Genomic DNA, 25,911 nt, shown 5'->3' on the forward strand with positions numbered 1-25,911 from the left:
ATATGCACACTTCCCAGTTTTATCAAGACCCCGCCTAGGCTTTCGGATGCCATATCACAAAATGCCAAACAGTCTGACAGTTAACAGAGGAACATGAGAGGTGCAATTCTCCAATGTCAGCAGGCAGCCCAGCTCTGCCTCTTCAAGGTAAAACTGAAGGAATGATGGACACTTGGCTTCAGGCTTTGCCCTGCATTTGTAACAGTGGTGTCAGGACTCCTTTCCTTTCCTTCACTCCCTGGTCATCCCATTTCTCTTGTGGCTTTAGATAAGTCTGAAAGAAAAATTCTTCCCTCATTCAGCATCTCCCCCAGCTTGGGCTGTGGCTACCAATTTCACAGTTTTTTTCTCAGAGCGATGACAGGTTACCTCAGTTTCATTTCTGAGTTTGATGCCCTCAATTGCTGCCCATTTCATATCTATGTCAATGCAGAATTGTCTATTTTTATTTGAAGTTTTTAGAAACACGGAAGAGAAGCCTCGGCCTTTTCCTTCAAATAACTGCTCCGACAGCTTTATGGATGGCTAGTTAGTTTCTTTCTGACCTCCCTGAGAGGTCCCATCAGCTCTAACCCAGTTTCCTCTAAATTCTATATTCCCGGCTCTGAGACAGCAGCAGACGGTTGTATCTTGCTCCACAATCCATAATTCTCAGCTTCAAAGTTCAGTGCCAAATAAGATCGCACACTGTTGGATAACCTTTTGTACCAGCCCTTCAGCAGTAATTAAATCCTGCTCATTCCATGATGCCTGGAGAAAACCTAGGCCCTCTGCTTGTTTTCAAGTGTAAAAATGAGGCAAAACAAAACAAAACAAAATATAAAACCAAAGAACAATGACACAGGATCTGAGGCTTCCTCTTCATTAACCATTCTCTCAGCAAAAGTCAGGGAACAGAAAGGAGCCTCTAGGTAAGAGGTAAGGAGGTGGCAGGGCTGAGGGGGATATGTCACAGTCCTTTAGGGGATGCTTGCTAGAACAGAACTGTAAGCAGAATCTTAGTCTGTACATAGCAAGTCCATAAATCCTTTAAAAACCTGAAGTAGGCCTGGCTAGTCAGAACCAGGTAAGTTATGCAAGACCCTGACACTTTAGGTAATTGGTGATGGAGCCTTTCTCGGGTTAAGGGATAGACAGGCCTTACTGAGCAATTGGTGTGTACCTGGCAGGTCATTACCACACCTACAATACTCTGAACACCTACTATAGGATTTACTTACATGACATTGATCTTTATTGCATGCTTGGATCTATTTCTGTTTTACAAATAAAGAAACAGACAGACAGGATTTAAGAGACTTATCCAAAATTTATGAATAGTGGAGCTGGGATTTGAATCTGTTTCTTCATAGAAAAATCTATGTTATTTCTACTATGCCACATTATTGCACCCTACCTAAGGATTCATCATGTCAGCATCTGTATTGAGCACCTGCCATCATGGGAAAACACCACTCAGTGGTTTTGCCCAAACAATGGCTAATACCCACCTCACTGAAATTTACTAAAGCTCAGTGGACCAGACATTATTATCATCCCTAATTTCCATTATGGCCCTCTCTGTAACCAGCACAGAAGGGGGTTCTGGGAAGTAAAAGGCACAGACCTTGCCCTCAGGATCTTAGAATTAAGTTAAGATGTCAAGGATTTCATGGAGAACACACCTCAAGACAAAGAGATCAACATAAGAGATGTCAGATGAGTGACTGCAAATTCTTGAATGAGTGCCCAAGAGAAAGAAAAGACTCTGAGTTAAAGGTTGGAATGTCCAGAGAATGAAGCAGGGATGAGGAAATCTTTGCATGGGTCTCTGAAACCTTTGCACAGGTTTCTGGAGAGACCGAGAGGAAGTTGTAAGGCCTTCAAAATATGAAGAGCCACAAAGATAAGACTGCAGAAGTTGAAAAAAACATGGTGTTTGCAAGGGACTATGAGGAAATTCCTTTGGTTGAAAGATTGCTAATGCCTTAGGACTAACGAAAGAAGTCAAAAAGCAACAATCCCCCCAAATCAGAGATCTCATCATCTTAACTGTACTGTCAATCAGAAAAAAACAATTTAGCTGATGCCCTATATGTACATTAGTTCACTTCAAAATTCTCTGCATGCATTACTGTCCAAATATTATGTAAACTATATTTTAGAATATTTTAAAGAAAAAAAAGAATATTTTAAAGGATAACATGTATAAATTCTTTTTTTTTCATTGAATGGATTTTTGGTAGTATACATGTTTTATTTTAGAGCTAAATTATAGCCTCATCTTTCCTTTTATATCCTCAGCTTTATTGAGGTATAATTGACAAAAAATTTCTATTTTTATATATTTAAAATGTATATTTTTAAGGTGTACCAAGTGATGTTTGTGAAATGATTACCACAGTCAAGCTAATTAACATATCCATCACCTCACAGTTACCTTTTTGTGTGTGTGTATGGTGAGAATACTTAAGATTTACTCTCTGCAAATTTCAAGTATATAATACAGTATAATTAACTGTAGTCACCATGCTGCACATTAGTTCTCTGAAACTTATCATTCTATATCACTAAGATTTGTGCCCTTGGGCCAACATTTCCCAATTTCTCCCACCCCTCAGTACCTGGCAACAACCATTCTACTCTCTACTTTAATGAGTTTGACTTTTAAAAATTCCACATATAAGTGAGATCACATAGTATTTACCTCCAGTATTTGGCTTATTTCAATTAGTATATATCCTCCAGTTTCATCAGTGTGGTGACAAATGGCAAGATTTCCTTCTTTTTTTAAAGCAGAATAATGTTCCTTTGAATATATACAATGTGATATATATCAATGTTCCTTCATAGATAGATAGATAGATAGATAGATAGATAGATAGATGTATACACTATATATGTAATGTTCCTTTATATATAAATGTTATATATGTATATTGATATTGTTATATAATATGTATATATCATATTATATAAAAACATATAACATTCCTTTATATATGCACATGTATATGTGTATATATGTGTGTTTATATATAACATACATATTATATACATACAGATATATATATATGTAACATTTTCTTTATCTGTTCATCCATGGACAGAAAATTAGGTTGTTTCCATGTCTTGGCCATTGTGAATAATGCTATAGCAAACATGGGAGTATGGATATCTGTTTAAGAATCTGATTTCCAAAAAAAAAAAAAAAAAAAAAAGGAATCTGATTTCCTTTGACTATATACCCAGAAGTGGGATTACTGAATCATATGGTAGTTCTACCTTTAATTTTTTAGGCATGTCCATATTGGTTTGCATATGGATATAACAATTTACATTCAACAATGTATCAACAGTGTACAAGGGGTCCCTTTTCCCCACATCATCACCAACTCTGGCAATTTTGCTCTTTTGTTAATAGCCATTCTATAGGTTTGAAGTGGTATCTCCTTGGTTTGAGTTGCACTTCTCTGACAATCAGTTCAGTGAACATTTTTTTAAATCTATCTGTATATCTTTTGAGAAATGTCCATTTAAAGTTTTCGCCCTCTTTTTAAAAAAGATTTATTTGAGAGAGAGAGAGAGAGCATGAAGGGGGGGGAGGGTGCGGAGCATAGGGAAAGGGAGAGAGAGAACCTCAAGCAGACTCCCTGCTGAGCATGGAGCCCCACCCTGGGCTGGATCTGACAACCCTGACATCATGACCTGAGCTGAAAACCAAGAGTCAGACCCTTAACCAAATAAGCCACTCAAGTGCCCTATACTTTGCCCATTTTAAAATCAGGATATTTATTTACTGATTTTTGTCCTGAGTTTTTTTGAGTTTCTAATATATTTTGGATATTAACCCCTTATATACATGGCTTGCAAGTATTTTCTCTCATTGCATAGGTTATCTCTGCACTCTAGTAATTGTGTCTTTTGTTGTGCAGAAGCTTTTTAGTTTTGGGGTGCCTGAGTGGCTCAGTTGGTTGAGTTTCTGACTCTTGGTTTTGTGTCAGGTCATGATCTAGGGGTCATGAGATGATGCCCCATGTCAGCAACAAGCTCAGCACAGAGTCTGCTTGGGATTCTTTCCCTCTTCCTCTCCCTCCCTTTCTGCCCCTCTCTCCACTTGCCTACACTCTATCTCTAAAATAAGTAACTAAATAAAATTGTAAAAAAAATCTTTCTAGTTTTATCCAATAAAATTTGTATGTTTTTGCTTTTGCTATCTGTGCTTTTAGGGTCATATCAAAAAAAAAAAAAATCATTTCCCAGACCAATGTCAAGAAGTTTTACCTCTCTGCTATCTTCTAGTAGTTTTAGTTTCAGGTTTTATATTTAAATCTTTAATTCATTTTCAGTTGATTTTTGTTTATAATGTGATAATAAGGATCCAGTTAATTCTTCTTCATATAGATATCCAGTTTTCTTGACACCATTTAGTGAAGAGACTAGCCTTCTCCATTTTATGTTCTTGGCACCATTGTCAAAAATCAGTTGACCATAATCTGTGGATTTATTTCTGGGCTCTTTATTCTATTCCATTGGTCTATGTAACATATTTTAAAATCAGCAAGTATGATATCTCTATTGTTCTTCTTTCTCAGGATTGTTTTGGCTATTTGAGGCTTTTGTGGTTCCATATGAATTTTAGGATTTTTCTTCCATTTGTGTCAAAAATGCCATTGGAATTTTGATAGAAATTGCATTGAATCTATTGATCACTCTAGGTGGTATAAACATTTTTTAGAAGTTTTATTTATTTATTTTAGGAAGAAAGCTGCAATAGGGGTAGCCAGAGGGAGAGGGAGAGAAAAACCCAGGCAAACTCTGGACTGAGCACAGAACTCAATGCAGAGCTTGATATCATGACCCTGAGATCACTACTGAGCTGAAATTAAGAATCAGACATTTAACCACCTATAACATCCAGGCACCCTAGTATAAACATTTTAACAATATATATTCTTCCAACTCATGAACAGGGATATCTTTCCATTTATTTGCATCTTCTTCTACTTCTTTTGTCAATGTTTTATAATATTCAGTATACAGATCATTCGCCTCTTTGGTTGAAGTATTACTATTTACTCTTTTTGTTGCTATTGTAAATGGGATTGTTTTATTTATTTCTTTTTCAGGTAATTTCTTGTTAGTGCATAGAAACTTCACTGATTTTTGTATATTGATTGGGTATCCTGAAACTTTACTAAATTTATTTGTTCTAAGTTTTTTGGTGGAGTCTTTTAGGGTTTCATTTCATTTGCAAATGGATAAAAGTTTACTTCTCCCTTTCAGACTTGGATAACTTTTATTTCTTTTTCTTGCCTAATGGGTCTGGCTAAAACTTCCAACACTATACTGAATAGAAGAAGCAGGAGTAGGCATCCTTGTCTTTTTTCCTGATCTTAGGGGGAAAGCATTCAGCTTTTCATTGTTAAGTATGAAATTAGCTGTGGGATTCTTACATATGGACTTTATTACACTGAAATACATTCCTTTTAAACCTAATTTGAAAGACTTTTTGTCATAAGTGGATGTTGAATTTTCTTAAATGCATTTTATGTATCTTTTGAGATAATCATATGATTTTTATTCTTCATTCTGTTAATGTGTTGTATCAAATTTATTTATTTGTGTATGTTAAACCATCCTTGCATCCCAGGAATAATCCAACTTGATCATGGTGTATGATTATTTTACTGTGCTGTTAAATTCAGTTATAAATAAATAAATAAATAAATAAATAAATAAATAATGATAAATTCAGTTTGCAAGTGTTTGTTGAAGATTTTTGCATCTATATTCATCAGGGATATTAGCCTGATGATTTTCTTTTCTTGATAATGTGTCAGCATAATGTTGGCCTCATTTAATAAGTTCAAGAGTACTCCCCCTCTTTGAATTTTTGGAAGAGTTTGAAATGATTGGCACTAATTCTTCCTTAAATGTTTGGTAAAATTCAGTAGAGAAGCCATCTGGTCCTGGGTCTTTCTTTGTTGGGAGATTTTGAATACTTATTAAATGTCATTATTTGTTATTTTTCTGTTCAGATGATCTATTTCTTCATTATTCAGTATTGGTAGGTTGTATGTTTCTAGGAATTTATCCATTTCTCCTAGGTTATCCAATTTGTTGTTGTCCAATTGTTCATGGTAGCATTGCAGGATCCTTTGGTTTCTATGGTATCAATTATGTGTCCTCTTTCAATTATAATTTTATTTATTTAAGTTTAATCTCCTTTTTTTTGAATTTGTGAAGCTAAAGCTTGGCCAATATTTTTATCTTTTTGGAAAAAAAATTCTCAGCTTCATTGATATTATAATTATATTTCTGAGTCTCTTTATTTCCGCTCTAATATTACTTCCTTTCTTCTGCTAATTTTGTGCTTAATTTGTTTTTTCTAGTCCTTGAGGTATTAAGTTAGATTGTTTATTTGAGCTCTTTTTTTCTTGATATAGGCATTTATCACTATTACGCTTCCCCTTAAAACTGTTTTTGCTTCTTCCCGTAAGTTTTGCCATGTGTGTTTCCATTTTCTTTCATTTCAACTTATTCTTTACTTCACTTTTGATTTCTTCTTTGACTCATGGGTTATTCAGGAGTATGTTGCTTAGTTGGCACATATTTGTAAATTTGCCAATTTTCCTACTGTTACTGATGTCTAGTAACATATTTGATATGATTTTAATCTCCAAACTTCTTCAATTTGTTAAGACTTGCTTTGGGTCTCTTCTTCTAATGCAACTGAGTTTTACAAGGGCAGAGAACTTGTCAAAAATGAATTAATAATTTCCTCCATTTAAAAAAATAAAAAATAATTTCCTCCACTTGTAGCTAAATGTTATTTAGAAAGCTATAGTTTTATTAGATTTTTGGGGGGGATTAGGAGTCTTTTTTAACTCGGTAGGTAGAAATGAGTAAAAAATAAATGTAGATGGCAGCAATGAATTACTCCATGAAGCCACATAGTCAAAGCTTAAGAACTGGCAACAGAAGATATGCCCTGGTGATATGAGAGAAGAGAGCCTCCCTAAACAAAGTGAACATATCACTATCCAACAAAGCGCCCATCACCAGGGAAGCTGCGAAGCCTAGGGTCTGTGGGGCTTCTACACTAAATCATATATTTCACAAGGGAACAAAAAAGAGGCCATACTGAGAGAGCTTCCTATAGCAATACGCAGGGGATTTTACTACAGATCAGAAGAAATAACTGTCTTAGCTGGTAACTCTGAGCCCTCAGTGAATCAGATAAAGCACCTTGGGAGGTCAAATAGACGACCTTGATCTAGGTACATCTTAGAATAACCCAGTAATTGAAAATGAACACGGTTGTGTGCACACACTTGAATACTTATAGGTGGTAGAGGTTTTCATAGGAGAAACAGAAAAGTATTAAAATCTTATATAATAAATGATACTCAGTATAATATAAACCACAAAATTCATATTAACTTGGATAACATACAGTTCTTTTGCAGACATTCTTAGCCTCACAATGATTAAAATCATTAGGTATTCTTGTTTTGATATATTATATTTGGATTTTCATTCTGTTTTTGTGAAAGACTAATTCAGAAAATTTTCTCAATATTTTGTTCCTACGTGCATTACAACTTGTGACTGTTAGACACAGCTCTCATTTAGACCATTAACAAAACCTCTTCCGGGGGGATACCTGGGTGGCTCAGCAGTTTAGCACCTGCCTTTGGCCCAGGGTGTGATCCTGGAGTACCGGGATCGAGTCCCACATCAGGCTCCCTGCATGGAGCCTGCTTCTCCCTCTGCCTGTGTCTCTGCCTCTCTCTCTCTCTCTCTCTCTCTCTGTCTCTCATGAATAAATAAATAAAATCTTAAAAACAAACAAACAACCTCTTCCTTAGTCTCTGTTTCCATACTTGCCCCTTAAAGCAATTCAAAGGTTGATTTTAGAGTCAGGGCCAATCTATCCAAAGACACACAGGTAAAATGCTTAGGGTTGACACAAATTTTAGGGGTGCATGGAAATGGTTTAATTTTCTTTGAAATCAGAATTTTTGAAAATGAACTTTTAGGTTATAGAAAAATCCTAATGTATAATATTAATATGTTCACCCTTTTATCAATGCAGTCATAAAATATAAATTTATTAATTTTAAAACATTATTTTTAACAGATGAAGATATCCATGAAGGCAAAAGTGCCTAGGGCCCAAGAGGGTCATGCTGTGGTCCTGTTGGGATGGAATATTTCTTTTTTTTTTTTTTTTTGGGGGGGGGGATGGAATATTTCTGAGATCAAAACCCTATCTGTTCATTTCTCCCTTCTGAGGCCTTAGGGTTTTATTTGCTGGTAATGTAAAAGAAAACAAATACAGCATGTCCTATGAGCTGGCCCCTGTCAGACTTTTTAAGCATCATCTTACTCTATCACAACTGTATCCCAGCTTGGGTATTGGCTATACTGCTGTACTCTCTATTGCATTCCTCTAAGGCACCAGCCCCTCTACCCTCTAGATGTTTCCCTCAATAAGTCATATATACCTCTTTCTGTATGCCATTAGTACCCAGATAATATGGAGAGAGGATATTTACCAATTTTTCCAGTCAAAGGAAAAATTTATCTTCCCATATTTACCAAAGTCCTGTCTCTATGCAAATTCCACAGAAAATGCCATCTCCTCCAAGAAGCTTCCCCAGACTCCCTTCCATTGCATGATCTTTATATCTGTAATATTGTTTTCCCATCCTCTTTGTGAATTCTTAGATTGCACAGTGCCCAATCATTCCCATCATATACTTTAACATTGAGCAGATGTCACTCTTTCCCTGGTATAAAGAGTCGGAGGTACATTCCCCCATCTACACTGGAGCTATCAGAGGGCAGGAGGCATATTCTTTTTCATTTGTCCCCTTATTTAGCCCACTACAGTGTCTTAATACCTTCACTCATTGTAAATGTTCAATATGTCCCTTACAGTTATATGCAACATAGACAATAATGCAGCATTTTCATCATCATTACCCACCTACAGCTGCTTTACTGAATGAAGAGGCAACTACTTTGTGGCAAGAACAGTGTCCTCTCATCTTTGACAATTCCAGCACTTCTGTCCATATTTTAAGAGACCACTGGACTCACAGGCAATAGCCCATGTTTCACTCTGGGTTTAGTCTGAAACTAGCTAAAGTCATCTCAGATGTTACTTCATTCCTCTAGATTTGTTTCCTTGCCTGTAGACACAAAGGATGGATGGTAATTGGTCACAGGGAACTTCTAGCTCTGGCATTCTCCAGTTTATGACCCAGTGACATTAGTCCTAATATGATCAAATACAAATTAGAAACAACTGCTAAAGGTCTCCAGGAGCTATAAGAAGGGAATACATGCCATATGCCTGCTGAGGACTCTGCACGGGCAAGCTGGGAGTGATGTGAACCTTCATTTATAGTCCACAAACCATGACAAGTTCTCAGCATTTGATAAAGCTGATCCTACCTCTCAGTGTGCCTAGCCCTTAAGCTATGATTTTTACTTTCAAGCATAAGGATCTCGGGTTCCTTATAAAACACTAAAGGAATTAAATAAATAAAAGCACAAGTTTTCCATTTTCCTACCAAAGACAGCTATGTGATTTGAAACGCATGCACTGTACGTGGAAATAATTACCAGGGAAGTAAAAGGGTTTGTCAAAAAAAAACTCTTTTTTGCTTGCTTTAAATCTGTATTTTTATTTGGATTTTAGAGATTTCTCTTGTTCTCTTCTTTTTGCTTCAGTAACAACATAAGAGAGACAGCTGGAGACCCCAGGGAATTAGACATTTTAGAAAAATGTTCTCTAGTAAGTCCCCCAGAGCAGAAATTTGTATGGTTAATCTTTTAGGAAACTTTGTGGTTTCCTGAGCTTGTCTTCTTTTCATTCACATTTTCCAAAGATTCACTGCCAATCTCACCGACCTGAGATAACACAGATCCCATGGGCTTGCTGTCTTAATTTTCTAACCAAGGAAAAATCCTGAGCTACCATCTAGAGTCATGGGTTTCCAGACTAAGGTTGAAGATGGCTTGCTTCATTCAAATCTCAATCTTGCTTTCTTGAGAGTTATAAACATCGCATGGCTGACAAGGCTGACCTGGAGTTACTAACAGCCTTAAACTGCAACCAAACCTGTAAGTGGAGTCTCTTTGACCATTTTCTACCTGAATACAAACTAGGAGATAATTATTTAGCACCCACTAGAGATCAGATCTTTACCATGCATTTTACATTCACTTAATATATAAAACCACCCTACAAAATAATTGTTAATTTTTATCATTTTAAAAGTGAAAGAGCTGAAAACCAGAGAAATGACCTCTCTGTAATCATATAGCTAAGAGGTGGAAGAGCACGGCTATCACGCATCCTCTGTGCTTTATGATTGCCAGTTGTGTGGCAGCTTCCCACACTAGACTATGAGCTTCTATGAAGTCGGATCATATGTTTTCTCCTTTGCACCCACAGTGGCTTACACAGGGCCTTTCGTGGACTGCTATTATTTGTTTTAGTCTCTGTGTGGACTTGAGAAGGGAGAGACAGGGGAGACCTGTGGTTGTCAGAGCTGGCTTCCTGGCTGTGTAAGGAGAGGTGGTGTAAATGTGGATGGTTTTAGACCGGCTGAGTTAAGCTGCCCAACATTCCCATAAGGGGACAATTGCTTACGCAAAGGCACTGGGGAGGGGGGGGTGCAGCCCCGGTGGCTCAGCGGTTTAGTGCCGTCTTCAGCCCAGGGTGTGATCCTGAAGACCCAGGATCGAATCCCACATCGGGCTCCCTGCATGGAGCCTGCGTCTCCCTCTGCCTGTGTATCTGCCTCTCTCTCTCTCTGTGTCTCTCATGAATAAATAAAAAAAATATTTTTAAAAAGGCATTGAGACTGGAGGAGACTGGAGGTATATAACATGACTGTGTGTAAACTGCAATGGTACTGCTACCTACTATTGGATATAAGAAATGAGAAATTACTGACTGATTGGATTAGCCTGGTCTCAGATGTACTGCCTCTTTGAATGTGTAGGTTCTGGTCTTGCAATTTCTCAAGCTTGCCCAAGGGCAATGATTGGTCTCACCCACACACCTTCTCCCATTTTCCATTTCCACTAAAGAGAGAAAGTTTAACTTTAAGGTGAGCTCTTTGCCTTTGATATTCTGACAGGAAATGTACATTGCTGTTTGCCAAACCTCCCCCACTGACCTGCCCTTATTCTTAGAAGGAAATAAGAAGGAAACAGAAGTTAGGAGGGGGCTGATTTCTGGCACAGTCACTCATTTAGAAAAGTCATTTCAAATTGCACTAGGTGCTTCAATTGCCCTATTTTCCTGAAATTAATTCTAAATTTTATGGGTACAATTTGTTTCCCTTAAGTCTCTAATTATGCTTTTAACATTCAATCTTTCAAACTCTAGCCATTAGTGACTTAATATGGTGTTATCAGGAGATAGAGTGGAGTTAGGAGTGTGGGTGGGAATTATAAGAGCAGAAGTTGCACCTGTGCTTGTGAGGGTTTGAAATTGATGTCCCCTGGAGGAAAGCTAAAAGAAAAATCTAATAAGTCACCAAAATAGACTAAAGTCTGCAAATTAGTATTTAAGGTATTAGGACAAGGGGCTGGGAAGGGCTTCAGAGGTAATCACAAAGTTCCATTTAAACAGGGTGTGGGATTTCAGACCAAATGAGAAGAATCAAAGAAAATGCAGATATCATCAGACAGCAAGTCATGCACAAGGTATAAAATGCTAAGGTTGGAGGAGAACTTTCAAGGACATAAAAACTAAGGAAAGAGACAGGTAAGGAGTAGTTCAGAGACATGACAAAAAGTTTGAAACTTGAATCATTGAATAGCTGGGAACAGCCTGTAGGAGGAAGGAGACAGAATATAATCAGTAAAGCAGAATTATCATTTCTTAAATGAATCATCAATACACATTGACTGAGCAGCCACAGTGTTTCTTCTAGTTCTTAAAATAGGAGGGATACCAAATGACCTCTGTACCTTAACACCCGCCTCTCCAAATACATGTATTTTCCATCTGTGCACACACAATCTGTTCCATGGTTCTGATGGAAGTATGTGACTTAAAACATTAAATGCTGTAGAACTTTAGGAACAGAGAGCAAAGGGGGCTGATGCAGGCATAGATGGCTTCATGAAGTATTCAAACAGAGAAGCAGAAGATCCAGACCTCACTATAAAGAACTCACAGTTTGAGAAACTAAGGAGGAATTTAAAAAGACCCAGCTTTCAGAAAACTCACAGATTAAAGATGCCAGCATTTAGGAAGACCAAAATCCTACCAGTAAGACCTTGGAAAAAAGGCAAAGGAGAAACCTAGCCTGTCATAGGCATTCATCTCTTGAAATCTGGGAGAGAAAAATAGCAGACATTGTCTCTATAATCAACAAAGTGAACCACTGACGCAGGCAGAAGAGGGAAGGATCACTGGTGGGAGAGAAGAGAATCATACCCATAAGGCAACATTGAGTTATTTGGAACAGAAAAACTCCACATCAAAAAAAAAAAAAAATCATGTATGTAGAATCATGTAGAAGCTTAGAGAAATTTAAAAAAAAAACAGAAACAAAAAACAAAACAAACAAACAAAAACACTGGGTCTTGATTTGTCCAGTAAAATCTCAGATGAGAGAAGTTCCTAACTAGAAAAGAATGATGAACAGATTCTGGAAAAATAGAAAAATTAAAACTCTGAGTAAGGAGAATAACCTGAGAAAAAATACAAAGTGAGTCAGATTTGAGCACAGTATGGTAATAGTGAAAACCATACTTGACAGATTTGCTTTATACCTGTGAAGACGATGAAGATACAGTTGTAGAAGGGTGATAAGACCCAGTTATGGTGGGCCTTGAATTCTGTATTAAAAATACTAGATAGACTTCATGCAACCAAACAAGTAGATAAGCTGAGAATTTCTGAGCAGAAATTTGAAATTAAGATTTTTAAGAATCTTCCAGTTTTTTGCATTTGATTGGATCATGGCTTCTCACTCTAAGATCCTGACAGTTTTTTTGGGATGAAGGTGATAAAAGAAGAGGAAATATAGTCTAAAGTTTGAGAGTCCTAAATGGTGCACATTTTAGAAAATGTACACACTATACATTTTAGGAAAGTATGGACCAATTGGCCAAACAAAGCCAAAAAATTTCCTAATTTTTTTCCCTCATGAGTTATTTACACAAAAATTCTTTCTATACAGATATCTCCTAGATGGACAAATATGTACCATCCATTCTATTGTACCATCCACAAAAATGTGTGCCAACCTAATAGGTTTTCCATTTAAATAAGTGTTACATCTACACAGGTATGCCACCTACAATGTTGTATCATTGACATAGGTGTACAATGGCTGGCTAGCCTATAGTCTGTAACTCCTCTCCTTTCCAGTATCTACCTACACAGAATGCTCTCCAAGAAAGCACAGTATGTAGAATTCTCATCTATAACACTATGAGACACTAAAGGCGAGGAGCCATGCATTTTTGGGGGGAGAGGGACACAAAAATCACATTTTCTTCTTGTCTCATCTTTCAAGTCCTTAAATGAAGAGAAATGATATTTTTCTAAGAATCTCACATTCCAAATATTTATTCTAAACAAACTACAGAAATCAGTAACATATAAGTAACAAAAACAAAGAAACATAGCATTAAGCTTAACAAGTATATATTTCAATAGATTTGCATCAACATCTGTGCCTACTTAAGGAAAAGGCATTAAATACCAAAAATAAGGAAGCATAATCTTCCCACTTTGCCTCTTACTTATCCTCTCTCCCTCTGAACAGGAAACAAATATAACTCAAGATTCACACTCTGGGAAGAAAAAAAAAAAAAAAACTTCTGTAATTCAAAGATGAACTTGAGTATGACCTCAGAGAATTCAGAACTGATGCCACGTTAGTCCTTTAATAAACTGGACTTGGAAATAACTGATCTCAAGGAAAATTCAATCAAAACCAAAGTCTTATCTTTCTTCAAAAACAGGACAGTTGAGAATTGAGTGTGATGTCCTGGAAAAATCGAAGAAGAAAAAACATCAAACCAGTTTGTTCTCGAAAACAAGGCAACAAGAAATTGATGGCATTTTCACCTGTGGTTTTACTACAAAAGATCCTGGGCTTAGAAACTATGTCACTTGGCTCTCTGAAAGTCCAGCAGAGAGATATAGACAGAGAACAAGAAACCATGGTGGCACCATTTCTGGAGTAATTTTGAAGTGCAATCTACAGAGATTCTGGAACCCACCACTATTTGTCCTCTGAATAAGCAAAAGTTTTCCCCTGAAGCCATCCAAAGTGTTCAGTTTCTATTCTTTCAATTTCTCCTCCCATGGAGGCAGAGAGGGAGAACAAGGAATGGGAAATGGAGAAAAGAGGGATTCTGCTACCTTCTTCTTGCATCTTGCTTAATCATATCTTTTATGAAAACACAAAAAAAAATGGCTTGCCATTCCATCTTTTCAAGACATTAAAGATAGGTAAAGCTGAACATAGATGCCACCCTCTAAGGACCTAGGAAGGGCTTACCCATTTGCATAATTATGTCACATCCCTAAGTAATTTTTATAAAGACAAAACAAAAAACCTAGCTATTGTGCTAAATTCTGTCTTAGGTTTTCTTTATAAAATGAATTAGAATAGGGCCAAGGCTAGTCCAGTTCTATTACACCAATATCTTTCAGTTTAATGATGGACTACATTATTGAGTAGGACAAAATGTGAAATTTAGCAAAATTCACACTATGCTGCAGCCCGTGAAGTATGTTATGCATATGAATGACATAAGTGTGTCATGTGAATCCTACATGACTATATGTACAGTGTGTTAACAACTTCAGGTAAGAGGAAGAAGGACTGTGAGGGAATCCAGAGATTCTGATATGTAATAGCACAAAGAATCAAACACCCTCTTCTGTATTATGGAATGTGCATTGTCAGGCTAACCAAGATCACAGAAAACACCTACCAGGCTAGTTGAACCCAGAAGAAAGTTTTCATTTTAAGGAACCCATCACTTGCTGTGAACATTCACATACCAAGTCCAAGATTGTTTCAAATTAATCAGGCAAACAAGAAAAACTAGGATTTTTACTGATCAATGAATAAAACACCAAATCATTCCAGTGTGATAAGTAGCATTATGAGAACTATGGGGACCACTGTTATATGAAGATGGAAAAGATGGGATGTCTACCTTTGAGGAACTCACATTTTAATGGGAAGTACTAGTTTAAATACTCATGTGGCAAGGGCTATGGCTCATATATGTGAATGACACTGTGCAAAGTAAAGGAAAGAAACTGAGTCCATAATAGGAACCCAAAGGATACTTCTTGAACTAAGAGTCCTGAAGGATGAGTGGAAATCAACCTGAGAAGAATGGGCAGGTGCTACCAGCAGTGAGGCAGCATGAGCCAAATAGGAAAATGGTCGTAGCATGGTGTCTTGGAAAGTCAAACAGTAAAAGTCAACAAAATTTCATGAAAGAAAGTATTCTAGTCAAGGTCTCTCAGCAGGAATTAGAAAGTAAAACAAAATTAGGATAATCTGAGTCAAGTTTAATAAAAGGTTTATTCATAAAGGCGAATCCAGGGTGTTAAGAAATGACAGAGCATAATCCAAATATCCCAGACTGAAGGGCATAGGAGAGAGAATTAGTGGCAATCCAGAGGTGGAAGGGCTGCTTGGCAGGAGCAAAGGCCTGAGACTGAATCTGAGAGTTCAACCACCTACTACAAGCTTATAGGGAGGGAAGCAGGAGGATCAATACTCTCTATTCCACCCTTCACCCTCCTCCCTATCTTTTACTGGTGCTCCCCATTGGTTAATGCCAACCTGAAGCCAGAGACCAATGGAGCCAGTTGATGTAGTCTTTTCTGGCCAGAAATCCTCAGCACAGAACAGACAGAGGAGGGTGGAGTGCAGGTCTTGGAGGAAACCTAAAATAACTAGCACAGAAGAATACAGACTATGATCGGTCCCGAGAGACTTTCATCACTGAAGCCATTACCAATAGTTTACTTTTTCCTGAAGCCTTTCCAGATCTCCTTACAATCAGTTACTACTTTTTATTATCCATAGAACTTTTTCTTTACATTTAACTCTTATTTCATTGTAAAGTATTTCATGATCAGTCGGGTATATATTTGTCTCTATAAATAAATTCTGAGGCCTGCTGGAAAAAAAGTTGTGTGTCTGAGTCAGCTTTGTATTTCCAGTGCCCAGCGTGAGTAACAATCACCCACTTTTTGTTAAATCGAATGTAAATAAGTGCATCCGTCATCTGAGTAATTCACCATATCGGGAAGCTACGTTGGGTATGAAATCTACAGGTACATTCTCTCAATTTTCAACATGGCCAGATAACCTGTGCCCACATGCTCATGAATCTGACAAGGAGAGATTATTTTATCATCCAGATGACACAAAGAAGTAAAGTGCAATAAAATTATCCAGGAACCAATGGAAGAGCCAAACATTTGTAGTAGAGTAGCTATTTATTAAAAAGCCTCCTTCTTATTAACTAAATAAATACCAGTATTCAAGACCATTCAGATTCCGAGAGCAAACATTTTCTGAGGGACTATCTGCTTAAGGTGCCTATGCTAAGCGCTTTCCCCCTGTGGTCTCATTTGATGGTCAGAAGACTTCCATGTGGTCAGTGATTATTATCTGCTCCTTACAGGCAGGGAAACTGAGGCTGAGAAACATTAATAGATGTAATTGTTAGTGACAGACATAAACAGTTTTATTTTCAACTGAGGTCCCCCTGTCACCACACCAGAATGACTTTTCATAATCTTCAAAATAAACATAAATAGGATTGTTATTGTTTATGACTTATTGTTATTTATTTAACAATTATGATTACATTATCATATATCGGAAATGCCTAACAATGAAAAAAAAAGCCTAAATTCGTATCCCATGGGCATGTTTGCATCAAGCACATAACTAGGAACATGCTAAAATATGCTATTAATTGATTTTTGTAATTTGGGGAAGGGTAGAAAGAAAATATTTTACTAAAGAATAAAAATAAATGAGCAATTATCAGCACTATTCATATTATTATAAAACCACAAAACAAAAAACTGACATATAAACACTTTGTAACAACCATAATGATAAACAGGTTGATGTGACCTGGGACATTTTCTTGTGCATTTTACTATCTATGAAATTGTAAGCCACTGCTTGGAGTTCATGGTAATGAGTTGTTCTAGAAAAGACAGAAAGTCATTCTGGGAAGCCAGAAAGTTTGTTTACTAGAAAAACATTCGAAAGCAAAATAGACTGTGGCAGAGAAAAGTAAAAATTGCCATGATTTGTAGCTCAGGGTGCCAACTTCATTAATTAATACAGACTTTCAAATCCTTTCAAGAATATGAGCTAAAGGACTAGAACTTCTGCTGGTGTAGATAGTAAATACAGATCAAATGGTTTCATTTAAAATATGGTGGCTTCAGATAAGACTAATTAGCAGGATGACAAAAACAGTCAATAAAATAGAAACAAATCTTATTCTTAAATGCTGGCAACAATTAGTGGAATTAATTGGAAATCATTCCTCTTGCCCATTTGTAAATAAAAACTTTACACCAGTTTTTGGCTGCTGTCGTTTTGGTAATTTTTTATTATTTTCTTGTGTTGTAATAATAGGTGTTTCGTTCTATGTGACCTGAGGTGGTAGCAACATCGGGGAAAGTGGGACGGGGCTCAAGTGTTCAGGGGGTCAGAGAGAGGAATGAAAGAGAGAACAGAGATACGGTCTTCTAGGGCAAACAGATGGAACAGGCCAGGCATGTGCTATAGTGCAGAACAGCAGCTTTTTCTATTTAATGCTTTTTTTTTTTTTTTTTTTTTCAAAGCAAGGCTACCTATTTAGCTCCTTCTGGTAGCTCTCGGTTTCCTGGTTATTTGTTGTTTTGGTTATACACTGCTCATAACAAACTATTTCAAAATCTTAATAGATTTCAAGGACAACAATTGTATTTATTTGCTATGATTCTACCATTTGGGCAGAACTTTGCAAGGGCGGTGCATCTCTATGTGAAGAGGCATTAGCGACAGTGAGTGTTCTGACTAAGGACGAAGATGCTGCTTCTTAGGTAACCTCACATACATGTGCAACAATTTGATGAGGACTATCAGGTGTGAGCTCAGCTGAGCTTATTGATGGGCGCCTCAGTTCTCTTCAGAGCCTGTCTACACTGCTGGGTCTGGCTTCTCATTGCACGGTGGTCATAGGGCCATTGAATGTCTTATGTGGAGGCTGGATAACCCCAGACCACAAAGATGAACATATCCATGTCTTAGGGTGTAGGCCTGAAATATGCATAGTCTGATTTTTAAAATTTTTTTAACTTTTCAATTTTTAATTTTATTTTCTTAGGCATAGCATTATTCTTGCCATATTTTAATCTTTAAAGTAGGTCATGGCCCAGATTCAACAAAAGAGACCACACAAGAGTACAGATATCAGAGGATATGGTTCACTGGGATCATTGAAGGAACAATCCAGCCCACCTATCTATAAAAGAGATGATTGACATTTCACAAAAATTAAAAATTTTCAGGCCTTTAACTATGTTAAGACATCAGTCTCTAACAGAGGCTCAATTGACTCTAAAAAGCTTGCAACAGCTTGCAACAGAATTCGTGTCACCCCAGACTAACGACCTGGTAAAGAACACAGAGTCACAATATTCACATAATGTGAAAGATGGAGCCATTTTCTCCAAGGTTTGAATCAAATTCTTTATAAAGGGAAATTTACCAGCCAGAAGCTTGCAGATTCTCTTTTGTTTCCCTGCCTCGATACAATATTTACGTAGCTTACACAGTCTCTCAATTGCTTACTAAGCAAAAATGTACTGTTCCTTTGCTGTGTAGGTACGTAAGGTATAGTGATATATGTTAAAAGGGAATCGTATACTAAAAGAGAGTCCGAAAATATTGGTCTCATGTGGATTTGGACTATCTGAGAAAAGTAGTTTAAAGAATTCTCAGCTTTACTTTCTCCTGTAACGAATAAAGCCCTCTAAGATTTGTATTATGGAATTATGGGACACGTGAGCTGCAGTTCTAGAAAGAACAAGCAACCTTAATTGAGTTTCTGCCACAGATGTGTTCCGTGCATCTGGGATAGCTCACCAGCACCAGCACCATCTCTAAACCTCTGTTTCTTTATCTTTGAAAAATCTAGATATGAGGAGTAAGTGAAAAAGAAATAAAATAAGCTGAAAGACAACAAAATAGGAAATGTGAAATGTATCATATATCAAAGTATGGTACAAAAGTACTGTTTCATAATGATGATATACAAAGACATTTTAAACAACTCAGGTTTTGTTTTGTTTCTGGCACGTGCTTTACCAGATGATCTCACACACTGGGACTACAGATTCCTACTGCTGTTAAGTCTCGTTGCAGGTGGGCTTTTTAAAAAGATTTATGTATTTATTTGGAAAAGAGAGAAAGCAAGAGAGAGAGCACAAGAGCATGAGTGGGGGAAAGGGCAGAAGGAGAGGGAGAGAAATCCTCCAGCAGAGTGTGGAGCCCACAAGGCTTGATCCCAGGACCCTGAGTTCATGACCGGAGGCAAAATCAAGAGTCAGATGCTTAATCCACTGAGCCACAGAGGTGCTTCTCATTGCAGGTGCTTTTGAGCACTCCATATGAAGAAAATATTTTAGGATTTTTACAGATGCTAAAGAAGTATCCAGAATATAAATGCTAATTGTAGGTAAGGAAAACCACTTGAGAGGTGCTGAATGTGGAGTATAGTGTCTCCAGGCCACTTGACATTTTCATTAAGAAACCTCTTGCCAGTGGTAATTACCTGAACCTCACCTGGTCATGCTTAAAGATGAGACTATGTCCTTTTTCATAAACAATAGAGTTCTTTCTGAAAATATCAAATCATAAAACAATGGCTAAGCCTTGTACTTCATACTTAGGCGCTCTGGGGAATGGTAAGGAAGTATAAGCCATGTTCAGAGTTCTTGAGGAATTTACAGTCTATTAGCACTTCAGAATAGCCTATAATGCTACATTGGGCTGGCAGGGACAGCTGTGGGAGTTTATAGGCACTAGTACAGCTTAGGAAAAGTAGAGACAAATCTGAGCTTGGGCAGGAAGGAAAGGTTCCTTGAAGATAGGAGCTGAATTCCATTTAATATCTATTTCCAAAAAAAAAAAAAATATCTATTTCCATATCCAAGCATTATGAGTAGCTGACAGTAGTTTATGGACTTCAATAGGTTCTTGATGGCCAAGATGCTCAGAAAGAGAGACGGAGAGACAGAATGAGAGAGAGGTGAAAAGAAGGTGTTTAAGATGGAGGAGAAGCTTGCAATGAATATGACTGGAACAGACAGTCTCTGCTAAGAATTTAGTGAGTTGAGGTTGGCTAGGTAGGAGCTCTTGCCAGAGGGCTTCTGAGTCCAAGCCCAGAGTTTGGGCTTTCATTAATAGGCAATAAGAAGAAATCATTTTATGCTTTAGTGTATGATATTCCATTTCGTTAAAAAAATTATGGAGTGAAAATTTTCCTTAGTTACATTTCTAATATTAAGAGTTCAGAGACTTGCAGAATTCTGATGCCAAGAAAGAGAGAAAAAACTTAAACATTGAGTCATTTTTCAATGATGGGATTATGTCTTTGATTAATCATGAGGATATTTCATTTCTGATTGTGTCTACTTTCATCTATTTCTACTCCATACATTTCATAGATACAGAAAATCCACTCCTTTGAAACCCCAATAAGAGATTTATTTTTTTGTGCTGATTTTTTTCACTTTTGCACAAAAAAGGCATTATGTTTGTGAAGAAGGTATAATAACAGGCTCAGCGGTGAGTGAGGTAAGGTTACTGGAAGCCATGGTGGCCTCATATGACAGTTATTATTGTCTTGAAACAAAACGCCTAATGATGCCTCCTTCAGGAATTTCAGTGCAAGGGTAAATAATCACTGAGGTGATCACAAAAAGAGAACTCTGTCACAGGCAAGGGTCCATTTGGATGTGAATTATGAAAATAAGGTGTGACTTCTGAGTTTTGTGCATTAATCAGAATCTACTCAGCTCACCTAAACTATGAAGTGAGAAGTACATTCAAACTTACATCCTTATAGATGCTGAAAAGTAACTAAGCCAGTAGATAACCCTATGCTGGCAAAGCTTGCCTAAATATTCAGGTAAACACAAAAGTCAGATGAACAAGCAAGCCTATGCAGCTCTCAGAGGTACAGCTAAGCTAGCATTGCCTGCTCCTCTGTATTCTACAGGAATGCTAATTTTAATACCAGCCTGGATCTGTACTTAGCAAATCTCCAACCCTTGCACACAGATTTAGAATTGTACCTGACATATCCTAAAATGATACTTTGATTTTTCACTCTCAAACCATGCAATTTTGCTTTCTAAAACTTCAGCTGAGAAGAAATGTATTTAACATTTGGCTTTGGCAGGAAGAAAATGTTTCAGTATAGGAATATGTGGCTCCACGAAGACAACTTTTAATTCAAACTCCGTCTGCAATTAGAGGGAATGAGTATGAAGCACACAGTAGGTATACAATTACACTGTTACCTTGAATTCCCTGAGCTAGGTGGTCAGAATTCATAACTTTATGTGTAATCTAGACAAGTTATAGATGAATTAAATGGTGCCCAGAATAACCAGTGGCAGGAGAGAAATGATTTACGGTTCTAAGACAAAATAGAGAATAAGGAAACTAGAGGCCCTGGAGCATGATCCATAGAAAAGAGCATGCATCTCATCCTATTTTGTCCCTTAAAAGCACAATGTCTGAATATAGGATGGTCCCTTCTAGTGGCCCTCCCACACAAAGAGACCATCGGCAGATGATCTCAGGAATCAATTCTAAGGACAGGACAGTAAAGGGAAGAAGCACCATATTTGAGTTCTACCTCCAAATGTGACTTGCCATGTGATAAGAAAAGTGCTTCACTTCTGTGGGCCACAAACTCATCTGCTAAAGAAAGGTCTTGAATCAAGTGGCTTAGGTAATGCCCTGATAATATATCTAATACCCCAGAAAACTTTGTGTCACACTGAGATTGAGACACACACACACACACACACACACACAAAGGGCACTAGAAGTTATTTCTTCTTCCCAATTCTCTACCATAATTCCAAAACATTCCAGAAAGAAATGTTTATTTCCAGGTGAGCATTGTTACAAGCTGGAATAACAGAATTATCAAATATGAGTTACACAAATATCAAATGAACTCCTGGGAGGGTGAAGGTCCAATTGGGAAGCCTGATGTAACAGCTCACTCATCAGTGGGAGGCGCTGAAATGGCCAAGTGCAGAGCCATAAAGAAAACAAGGAAGACTATACTATAAACCACAGACACTTACTCAACCATTTCTTTGCTGAATGCTACTGTGTGTCACAGACACCATTCTAGATGAGTGGATCTGATAGCAAACAAACCAGGCGCAGGCCATGTGCTGGTGGTGCCCAATCCTAGTGAGGGGAGATAGACAATAAACAAAAAAGGAACATATATTGAATATTTGAGCACTGTTTAGTCTGGGAAGAGAAGTTAAACATGCAAAGGGAGAGACCATGCACACATGAAGAACATTATCACAGACAGGCTTTTCAGAGGAGGTGATATTTGAGGGAAATCTGCAAGAAATAAGTAACAGCCATGTGGATAACTCAGAGAAAATCTTCCCCGCCTGGAGAATCAGAAAGTTCAAATTAAGCCCTAAGGCTCTGAACATGCTTGGTGAATTTGAGGAAATGTGAGGAAATCTATGTGGCTTGGGAAGGAGCAGGCCCAAAGAGGAGAAAGGTTGACAGAGCAGGTGGCCAGATCACACAGGACAATGTGGGTGGTTCTCCTGCTAGTAAGGGCCATGACTCCATACTTTGAGATAGAAAACCATTAAAAGACTTTTAAGAGATTAGTAATACGCTCTAACTTAAGTTTCAGAAAGATCACACTGGATGCATTATAGAGAATGAATTTCAAGGAAGTAAGCTTCTAAAAGGAAGATCTAAGGTTTAGAAGGTTATTGTAATGTCAAGCCAGAGATGATGGTGGTTTGGGCTCAAATAGTAGTGACAGAGGTGGTGTGAAAGGTGGTCATTTATGTATATATCTTACAGATATAGCTAGCAGGATTTGATGATGGATTGAAATGACACCCCTAAAGAGTGACATGCTCCCCATGTGTGGTTGCACAAGATGAATTTTTGGCAGAGTGAAGTAGCAAGTACAAGTGACATCCCAGAAAATGCAATGCTACCAGCACTTGGGACAATGGAATGACCAAGGTGTTGGATTGAATATAAAGTAAGGAAGCCCCCCCACCAAAAAAAAGGTAAGGAAGGCCTATCTGAGGAGTCCAACATAACAACCTTCAGTAAACATGGGTCTCAAAGGTTGGTGAGTCATGAGACAATTGCTCACCACAATTTGTGAGGTGTTTCACCCAGAATTCTCTGCCTCCTTGTAGTTACCAAATCAGAAATAAAGGCCAGTGTGTGTCTGGTAAAAATGCCCTGTGGCCCTAGGATGATGAACTTAAAGTAAGGAAAGTGCAGCTTCACACAGGCTGAGTCTGGGAAACAAGAAAATCTGATTGGGAACTCAACCCCCTATAGTTCAATAACCGGCAGTTGAAGGGAAATCACAAGCTAGACTTTATACGTGGTAGCACTGTCAGTCATATTCAGATAATTGGCAGCAGCACCATGTTACCATAATTTTCTTTTCAGAATATGCCAGAATCTAAAATGCTTGTTGTAACCATATCACAATGGATATGCAGTGAGCTTTGACTATTGCAGCCACTGATTTGTGTCTTTGAGTTATATATCTCCTCTAATGAAACTTGGGGCTGCCCATGGTGACTGCTAATATAAACTACCCCAGAAAACTTAGTGTCACACTGAGATTCACACACACACACACATTCTTCACTCATCATTATGAAATTGTAATTTAATTAATTCTGATGTTTTAATATATTACATACAATATTTTAAAAACACTGAGTCTATCAGTTAATTTTGTGAATAGATTCAGTTGTAAGCTCACTGCTTCTTGAATAATATTTAAATTTCCTCTTCACATCAAAATCTCTAATTGTCCTTGATATTTTCTTAGATTAATAAGAATTAACTGAAAGGACATTGTTTATTAATACAGGCATAGATTTTTTTTAAAGGAATCTGACATTTGGGAGATGACACCAACAGTGCAATGCAGAGAGAGAGAGAGAGAGAGAGAGAGTGGGGTGTAGGACCAGGTGATAGCTCCTGTTTTCCCCATCACCTCATTTTCTGGCTATTTCTCCAGTCTTTTGAATTTCCTCTCTCATTCAATCTGAATAGACAAACTCAATGTGGAGGCTAATCTCCAGCCTGGTTGGTAGGAATTTAACAGAGCCTGGATTTTTATACCACTGGTCACGTGGTGGTTTATTGAGTCTACTTTAATGAACACAGGACAGTATCTGTGCTTAGAGATTTCTCCTTATTCTACTTCAGACCCTGGAATTTTAGCATCATAGTGTATCTCCTTGTGTTATGCATTCTCTCTCTAGACTTTTAAATTCCAAGTGCCCCCTAGAGAGTGCACTAAATCAACACAAATAGACTTACTGGAGTCTCCTCTATGAGTGTCAGAGAAAGGCAGTAGAAATGGAAGAGGGCCAGCTGCTATTGAAAGATTTGAAATGAACTCAAGAAGAATACATGATGAAGATGAGGAAGCTGTCAAAAGGAAACCTCCCACCTTACCTAAAACTTTGGTTCCATAATGACTGGGGACAGAGGGTTGAAGTAGGAGGAAAATGGGGAACTGGACACTGGATTTAGCAAGAGGAAGGTAGTTGGTGTTAAATTCAGTGATGAGAAGGAAAGCCCACATGGAGTGAGTTGAAGAGACAACGGGATAGTCATAATAAAATGATGTACTTAGAAAGCATAAGTAGCAGGAGTCCGTGGGTCAGTCTTTAGCTGTGACTGTCTTAATCATGCCTGTAATCTTTGTGCCACACAACGACCAGAATTCAGAAGGATTCAAGCACTTCCATTAATACTATGCTGATGGAATTAAATAAAAATGTGAGATTAAAGGGGTAAAAGGAGAGTCTGGAAAATAAAATGTAAAAACCTATTGATTTATGTAGCTATGAAAGAAATAAGATGATAATTTGAAAAGTTCGAGTGAAGGAGTGTGTATGTGTGTGTGCGTGTGTGTGTGCGTGTGTATGTGTATGAGATCTTTTTCTATTCCCAGTAAAAATGATAGATAACATGTATTGAATGTTTTTTACATTTCAGGGATGAGCCTTGGCTCTGTACATATATTAACTCCTTTAAGATTTAAAACAACCACATGAGGAAGGCATTAGTATCTTCTTTTTTATGGAAGAGAAAACTGAAACACAGAGAGATTGTCAACTTGTTTAATATTACATAGAAAGTAAGCAGAAAAACTGACATTTTATCTCAGGTGGCCTCGCTCCAAAGTCTGTGCAATTAGCTGTTCTGGTTTACTGACTCCTTAAGAAATTATTAAGTCTCACAACATTTTTTTTATTCCCCATTTTAGGACTATAACAATATGTTGTTATTTACATGCTTATATATCTGCATCTTTTATTTCTCTAGACTGCATAATTCTAGAGGAACTCAATCTCTTTTGTCTTTTCAAGAACTTAAGCAGTATCTAGTATATAACAACAAGACCGAACATTTATCTAGGCTTTACAATATGCCAGATGCTAAAGAAGTGCTTTATTCAATTTACAGGGTTTTGTTTTCATTTTTGTTTTTGTTTTTTGGGAAGCAAAAAAGAAGAGATATAGGGAGGAACGAGGGAGGGATGAAGGGAAGAAGAGAT

The sequence above is a fragment of the Canis lupus genome, chromosome 17, assembly GCF_011100685.1.
Source record: "Canis lupus familiaris isolate Mischka breed German Shepherd chromosome 17, alternate assembly UU_Cfam_GSD_1.0, whole genome shotgun sequence".
NCBI lineage: Eukaryota > Metazoa > Chordata > Mammalia > Carnivora > Canidae > Canis > Canis lupus.